The following is an 8,933-nucleotide window of genomic DNA, read 5'->3' on the forward strand; positions in this document are numbered from 1 at the left end:
ATCCTTTAAAAATATAAGCCAGATTGGGGCGCCTGTGGCTCAATCATTAAGCATCTGCCTTCGGCTCAGGTCATGATCCCAGGATCCTGGGATCTAGCCCCACATCGGGCTCCTTGCTCAGAGGGAAGCCTGCTTCTCCCTCTCCCACTCCCCCTGCTTGTGTTCCCTCTCTCGCTGTCTCTCTGTCAAAAAATAAATAAAATCTTTAAAATATATATATATATATAAGCCAGATCAATACTTAGGGGCACCTGGGTGGCTCAGTCGATTAAGCATCTGCCTGGGATCGAGCCCCGTATTGCGCTCCCTGCTCAGCAGGGAATCTGCTTCTCTCTCTCCCTCTGCCCTTCCCCACCCCCCGCTCGTGCTCTCTCTCTCTCAAATAAATAAATAAAATCTTAAAAAATATATATATATATATATATACATGTATGCACATATATATAAGCCAGATCATGCCACTCCTCTACTCAAAATCCTACAGTGGCTCCTTACTTTAATCAGAGTAAAAGCCAGTGTCCTTACAGTAACCCAATAGGATGTACAGGATCTGGCCCCTACTGCCTCTTTGAACTTTTCTGCTCCATTCTGTCCATCGATTTCTCACATCTAGCCACATTGGCCCCACTGCTGTTCCTTAAACTTACTGTGTATCCCTTTGCTTTAGCTGTTTCCTCTGCCTTGAAGGATGTAAGGAGCCGCCCAAGCCAGTATCTTCCCGCAGACAGCCACTTAGCCAACTCCCACTCCTCCTGCAAGTCTTTGTTCAGATCTCAGCTTCTCAGTGAGGTCTACCCTGACTTCCCCATGTGACACTACAATTTGAACCTTCACCCTGCAATTTCAGATTTTTCTTACCTTGCTTGCCTTTGTTTACCATAACACTACCTTCTAAGATATTATAACATTTGCTTATTATTATCTCCTAACATAGTATAGAATTTACTTATTTATCAGAACATATCAGAACTTTAAGGGCTTCATTAATGAACCATAAGCGCTTTGTGCCTAGAATATATTAGACATTCAGCAAAGAGTTGTTGAAGGTATGAATAAATGAACAGACGTACTCCTTGTCACCAGGGTTCTAAAATTTCGGGATGATGATGATGTATATGTACGATACGTGTGTGTGAAGAGGGCACAAAAACATTCTTCACTCCAACACTTGAAAGCAGGACCTCTCTTTTACAATATTTTAATTATTTTTTTATATAAATCCTAAAATGTCTTACACATTCTCTTGCTTTAACAGGTTATGTGAATACAAATTTACCTTTTCTTGGAGGCTGTGGACTTCATTAAATTCATCAATAACAGTACCCTGTGTTTGTATGAGGAAGTGCTTAGATCCTACTGAGATGCCCCTGAGGTATACCACAGATGTCTTCTTTAGTCTGATTTCTAATTCACCTGAGCCCTGGGGCCTGGAAGTGGGAAATGGAACACAAGCCAGTAGAGAGACAGCTCCTTCTCTCTCCAGCTTTCTGTCTCCTGGGAGCTACATGCCTCTTTTCTCTCTGTTGACCATCATCTCCTGCTCAGTTATCAACTTCTTAAAGGCCATAGTTGGATATCCTTCATCTCGAGGAAAGGGATCGTTTGGCAGGCCCAAGAGCTCTGAAGAAAACCAGTCCGGGAGGGAACCTTCTGTGGGGCTGAGGTGAGGCGATATAGGCCACTTCCTCTTTTTGTTGGGGACACCTTCCTCTGTGTTTGAGAACTGGGACAAGGCAGCTACCCCTTGAGCTGCTTCCTGTTGTACCAGCTCCCACAGGCTGCCTCCAACAGATTTTCAAATAAGACCTGCTTCACCCACTGTGCCAAATCCTGGCAATCACAGTTGATATAAATGCCATCTGAAAAGCCAAAATAAAAAAAAGAAAAGAAAAATAAGCAAGATGAGTGGACCCTAGAAGTTTGACTCTGTGAGCAACTCAAATAATAAAATAGTGTTGGAAAGAACTTCAGTGATTAAATTGTCCCCATCCACTACTCAATATATGTGTTTGTGTGTGTGTGTGTGTGTAACAAAATGATAATGTTAGAATTGGCAGATTCCTTGCTTACGAACTCTCCCAGCAGTAGATCCAGGGATCCAGTTAGAGGAAAAACAGATGCCCAGTGTTGCTTGTTTTTCCTTTCCTTTGAGTCATGTTTATCTCATTCTAAGTACCTATGTAGAATGAATGAAATGATGGGTATCTAATTCATTTTTCAGTCACCAGTCCCTTGAATTACAGACCTGTCCTCTCTCTTACTACTCACCTAGGATTTTTATCAGGTTAGCCCTCACAGAACTTCATATCTTAAACAAAGAGTTGGGGAAATAAATACCCAACAGGAGAAATAGACTTTCTTGGTATTTTTGTTTTTCCTTCATAGAAAACACTAGGAAGAGAATCTCCTCTATTTCTAGGTCTAAAAAAAATTTTTTTTCATTTGCCTAGAAATGTATCATTGAAAAAGAATACCTCCTGAATATTTTTAAAATTCCAGGATAGGGTAATAGTTAGAATTACCTTTTCATTTCAGAATCAGCTCCTAACCTGTATCCATTCCTGGAAAATGGGTGATGAATGAAAGGGGAATAGCTTATAAATCAATTCATGTTCACAGATAGTGCAATGCACAGAGAAAACAAAGAGACTTATCTTTTAGGCTAGAAGAATGTTTCTTTTTCATCTAAGTGTTGTAATTATCTACTTAAACATTTTTAAATACAGAATAGATAAGATTTTAAAATGCTTAGTTGTCATTGTTTTAATCTATTCTTTACCACTGATAAGAAGAAAGAAAGGTTCACTGATTATAATTAGTTGGATATTTATTTCGTAGATTTTTGGAAAATCTCATTTCCTTGTAATTAAATACTCTGAAATTCAAGTCCATTTCCTTTTTTTTTTTTTTAAGATTTTATTTATTTGAGAGAGAACACGAGGAGGGGTGCGGCAGAGGGCAAGGGAGAAGCAGACTCCCCACTGAGCAGGGAGCCCTATGCGGGGCTCTATCCCAGGACCCTGGGATCATTAACTGGCTGAGCCACCCAAGTGCCCCCAAAGTCCATACCTTTTTTAAAAAAATAGTGATTTTAATGTCACTTACTTCTTAGATTTCCGGTGTTACTCTGCCACTCTCCTTCCTAAAAGAGAAGATAACTATTAACTGATTTTATAGATTGAGATCTGCAAACATTAGGTCACACAGGGCATTAAGTTTTTCTGCTTTGGGTGCTGTACATGAGGCAAAATAGAAAAAAAATATGAAATTCCCTGGTATTTTTAGAAATGTGCTATCTTTTGTAACTGCAGGTGATATCATATTCGTAACAATTTAGTATGCTTTAGTCTAGAGCTAATTATGGTCTCATTGCTTTTACTAAAAGTATGCCTAGAATTATAACCTATTATATTGTGCACCAACAAAAGCGTTATATATGTTTCTTTTTTTCCCCACATGGCAGAGGATGAAAGAGTTGCTCAGTGGGAGATTTCTTTTAAGCAAAATGAATCAGTTATTTGACACTATATAAGATCAGAGTTGTTTATTTGAAGGTGTTTAAGGAGAGTCTAATGACCCTAAACTTTTTACTAGTAGGAAACATAGAGTTGCCTAGTAATGTAAAAGTGCAATCAAGAAGCAGAACAGAACGTCCTTCTGATCCTTTCTCAATAAGTCTCATTCAACTTCATCTTATATTTCAGTTCATCCATCGGTAAATGAGGAATAGCCAGATAACCCATTAGAATTTGCACCTTGATATGTGTGTGTGTGTGTGTGTATACACACACACATATACATTTTTTTTCATATACCAGTTCTAGTCTAAGAAGTGTATTAACCATATGATCTCATGGTTTAAATTTTTAAATAGCAATATCATATTGAGTCTGACATTTTAGACTCTATCCATACCATCAAACCTAAGTAGTAGATTAAACAATGTTAGTTATAAATCGAGTGATAATAGACACCTAATTTGCATCATTTAGATGAAATAGAACATTTGGACTCAGTGTTTGGAGTGAGGCACATGGGCTAATGGGTCACAGTCCAGGCTCCAGAATCAGACCAATCTGAGTTCACATCTCGACTCTGCCACTTACTAACAGTGTGACCTTGAAGTTGTTTAAACTTTGAAGCCTCAGTTTGCTCAACTCTAATAGAATTGTCATGAAGAGTAAACAAGCAAAATCTGACATATAGTGAGGACTCCATAAATGTTAGCAGGAATATTTACTCTTATTTGAGATATAAAGTGTTTTATAGAAAAGAGTTTCTCTGTTCAAATGGTTTAAATGTTCTGCAATTCCCCAGAAACCTTGTTAAAATGTAGATTCTAGTTTAGTAAGCCTGGGGTGGGGCCTGTGAGCCTGCATCTCCAACAAACTTCCAGGTTGGTATCCTTATTGCTGGATCACAAACCAAGGGCATGTAGGAGAAAAAACACAGGCTTTGGATTTATCCATCCGTGGACTGGAATTCTGGCTCCACGCATGGTAGCAATATGACCTTGGCAATGTCAAGCTTCCTCATTTCTGAGATGGAAAGAATAATATGCATTTCTAATTAAATCAGTTTTCATTTAAATAAAAAATAATGTATTCACACAATACCTGGCATATTATAGGTGCTCAAAAATCTAAATTCAGTTCATATGAAATGCTTTAGTGGTCCCTCTAGTATGGGAGACTGATAGTTTCCCTTCCTGAAAGAGCTGAAAATTCCAATTTTCTTTGAAAACTTAATTAAAATTCTATTATTATGAAATCAACATCAACATTGTTTTAAAAGTTTATTACATGGCAAGCAAATCAATTCATACCAGATGTTGTGGGAACAGATTGGGAAATTGCCCCAGGCAAATAGTGGGTTTAAAGTTACAGTGGATAGAATTTCTGCAAGTATAGGTAACTGAGAAAAGCTAGCTCATGAAGCATTGTATCTTACTAGTATGACTTTTACTTTTTTTAGTATGAAAAATTAAAAGCATATATCACAATAAAGAGGTTTAATGAACCCCACATACCCATTACTAAGCTTCAGTAGTTACTAGCACATAGCCAGTCTTTTAGTTTGACTCTCGCCATCTTCCTCCATCTCTGAGTTATTTTAAAGCAAATCCAAAATATGGCATTATTACATCCATAAATATTTCAATATATATCTTAAAGATTGATTGATTGATTGATTGATTGATTTGAGGGGTGGAGGGGCAGAGAAAGAGGAAGAGAATTTCAAACAGAACCCAACTCGGGGCTGGAGCTCATGATCCTGGAGTCCCGGGATCGAGTCCCGCATTGGGCTCCCTGCTCGGCGAGGAGCCTGCTTCTCCCTCTAACCCTCCCCCCTCTCATGTACTCTCTCTCTCTCTCATTCTCGCTCTCTCAAATAAATAAATAAATCTTTAAAAAAAAATTAAAATAAAAAAAATAAAAATAAGGATTCTTTTTCTTAAACACACACCCACACAAAACCACTATAATACCATTATAATAATCATTTCAAACAAAAATGCAACTATTGAATTTATATTTAAACTGCCATACAATTTTTACTACAGACAATAAGATATACATGTTAAAGTAGAATTCAAAATAGCCCAACACTTAAGAACAGAGTAAATACACTTGTTCCCTAACCACTGCTATTGTCAAAGGAGGCAGAACAATCATTGTCTCATCTACAGAACTGACCTTCTCAGCATCCCTCCTCTCAGGGCTCCCTCTGGGTCCTAATTGGTCTGCCAAGTCTAGGTGTCGATTTCTGCTCCACACTGTCCTCTGTATTCTGAGGCTTCCCTGCTTAGTTCTTTCTAGCTGGGGAGGGAGCAACTGCTTTTCACTTTAGCTAGGAGCAGGGCACTCCTGACCAGCGGATCTGAGGTCTAGGCTCTCACAAAAAACCTTGGAGCTGGAAGGGATTTCATGGTTCAGCCACTAGATATGAAAACAGGCAGGAGTGTTAAGGGACTAAACTTTTCAAGAAACAGGCGATTATTGCACATCTAATCTGACCTTTCTGTTATAAAATTTCAGTCAAGGAGTTTGATCCTTATTTTACAGCATTTGGTTAGTCTCTAAATTCCTGCTAAGGCCCAAACTTTCTTGATTTGGACATTTAAAAATACACACTATTAGAGTAAAAATAAAGTTATTAAAGAAGATGAAAGGCTTTTCAATGTTATCTCACTGAAATCTTCCTTGAACTCATGAAATTTCCATTTTAATTTCTAATTATAAAATATTTCAAGTATATACATATCAAAAATATATTGCTATTAATATGCATCAATAATATACACATTATATAAAATTAATGTAATAGCACCACGGGAAATTTTCCCCTCTTAGAATTTTCTTTTACTGAATATATATGACGTATAACATAGATATAAAGTGTATAATCCTCTTAGAATTTTTTGAAGAAAGCCCACTCTACTCGCATACTTTTCCAGTCCTTTCTTCATTAGAGTTAGTCTTTGTCTTAAAAATAGGTGAACTTAATTCTCATGCAGATGTCTATTCATACAGTCAATTGTTTTATGTGTTTTCAATTTTTACAGTATTATATACTACATGTACATTTTGCAAATCACTTTTTTCATTCAGTGTTATATTTTCAAGATTGAGCCATGTAGATATACATAGGTGGGTTTTAAATTTCATTTTAATTGCCATATACAATTGTACTGTATGACTAAGCCACAGTTTTTTAATTAATTCACTGTCCCTCAGAGGAACAGTTAGGTTGTTCTATTAGACATCTGTTGTTAAAGTTATCACTAGGTGCCCTATAGTTTTTGCAAATAGGCTGAATGGCATCTTTGTAAATATATATTGATTCATTTATTATTTATTAGAATAATAATAAAGTAAGGTTATGTAATTGTTGGTTACATATGTGTGGGCATGCTATTGATCTTTATGTATCAATCCTATATCCACCAGTTTTGCTGAACTCTTATTCCAATAGCTTATCTATAAATAGATTTTCCTGTGGGGATTCAGGTTATCTTAGCTCACTGTTTTCCTTAATATATTTTATTGTAACAAGATGGAGATTTTTGGATTATTCAGAATTCTAGGGGAAAGAGCTGTTAAAAGCTAGAGAAACAGATGGGTTGGTGGGGCTGTTTCCCTTGAGAGAAGCAGCCAGAGCTGGGGGACTGCCCACCAAAAGCTTCCTCATGGAGGATGGAAGGGTTTTCGAAAGGCCTGTGACCAGCAGAACTTGTTGGGGCTTCATGAGATGACAGATGGCTGCATAATCTGTGATGTGATCCCTTTCTCTGTGTCCTAACAAGTTTTTAGTAAAAATGAAAACAATCACATGCTTGGTCTCATTGATATTTTTGCAGGAACATCTAAAGACATGATGGCAGGGACAGTAAGCCTGAAGCTGCCTTGTAACCACTGAAGCCAGGACTCAAGCATGAGGAGGTGGACTCTGAAATCCTGGAGAGGGACTGCCCAGCCTCCAGAAGGAGAATCTAAGCCAAGTTTCCTCATCCTTTTAGGGTAGGAAAGCTCCTAAGTGATATTTGGGTTTTCATTGACAGCACCTGAGCTGCATGTTCCTCAAACACTGTCAAAAGACAGGATTCATGTACATTCCCCCTCAGATTTCTTCTTTCAAGTTTTGAGTTTGCTGATTTTATGGCTTTTGTTGAAATTAAAGTATTTGTGATCTGAGGAGCATGAGAAAAAAACATCATCCTCAAATTATCTCTTTAATGGTTTGTCATAAGGACAAAATTCCATCATTAGATTCATTTCCTCGGGGCCCTCTACACATGTAACGAATTATGGCTTTATATTAGCTGGGGAAGTAATAAACCAATATTAGATAACAAATTAATGTTAATGCATATTAGTTTATCCATTTAACTCATTGCTATGGAAAAAGGAGAAGACAATGGGGCAAGAGCTTGGAGCCTAAGGGCAAACCACCTAAGTTGAACTTCCCTCTTCCACTTACTAACTCACTTATTTGGGGCCGTTACTTAACTGCTGTGTGCCTCAGTTTATTCATCTATGAAATAGAGATATTAATAGTACTTACCACATAGGGTGGCTGTGAAGATTGACTGAGTTCAATTTTGTCAAGCACTTAGAACAGTGCCTGCCACATAGAAAGTACTATTTATTCTTAGCCTTAATTATTACAATCATTAGACCGAAAGCAAAACCCTAAAGAATGGCCCAAAGGACAGGAATAACCAGACAGGGAAAATCTACCTACAGTGTATTACTGAAACTAAACAGGTGGGGGCAATGAAGGGAAGGGGCATCTAGAGTAACTCTGGGGGCTTTGAAGAAGAGGTACCAAATAGAAATGTTTTATCTTTTGAAGTTTTACATAGAACAATGTCTAGATACCTAGTTCTGGCATTTGGGGGATTGGAAAAGTTCTTCACCATATATACCTTCCGTAGTGGCAAGCAATAATGCAATAATGCAGCATAAAAAGGTACCCCCAAACTCAGTGGTATACAACACTAGGCACGTATTTATTGCTGTGAGTCTGCAGGTCAGTGGGAACTGGTTCTAGACTGTGCATCTGCTCTATGGGGTTTATTCCGTGGTCCAGACTGAGGGCTAGCGGCCACCTGGACCATGTTCTTCTCCTGGTGGAGGTCAGAAGCTTCCAGAGGCCACATTCCATTGGCCAAAACAAGCCACGTGGCCAAGTCCAACATCCAAGGGATAGGGAAGTACTATTTTCCTATGGAGGTGGGCAGGGAAAGTGGGGGAGTTATGCTGAACAATAGCCTTACCTCCCCTACCTTCCATCTAAGACTTCATAGTTTTGATCATGTCTCTTCTCAGCCTTTGTTTTTTCAGACTGAGGAATTCAAATCTCTTTCTTCTTCCCTGATAAAGAAGTCACTCTTCTTGCTTTGCTTTCCCCTCTAATTTCCCTACCTTGTT

This window comes from Neomonachus schauinslandi, chromosome 1 (genome assembly GCF_002201575.2).
Source record: "Neomonachus schauinslandi chromosome 1, ASM220157v2, whole genome shotgun sequence".
NCBI classification, from domain to species: Eukaryota; Metazoa; Chordata; class Mammalia; order Carnivora; family Phocidae; genus Neomonachus; species Neomonachus schauinslandi.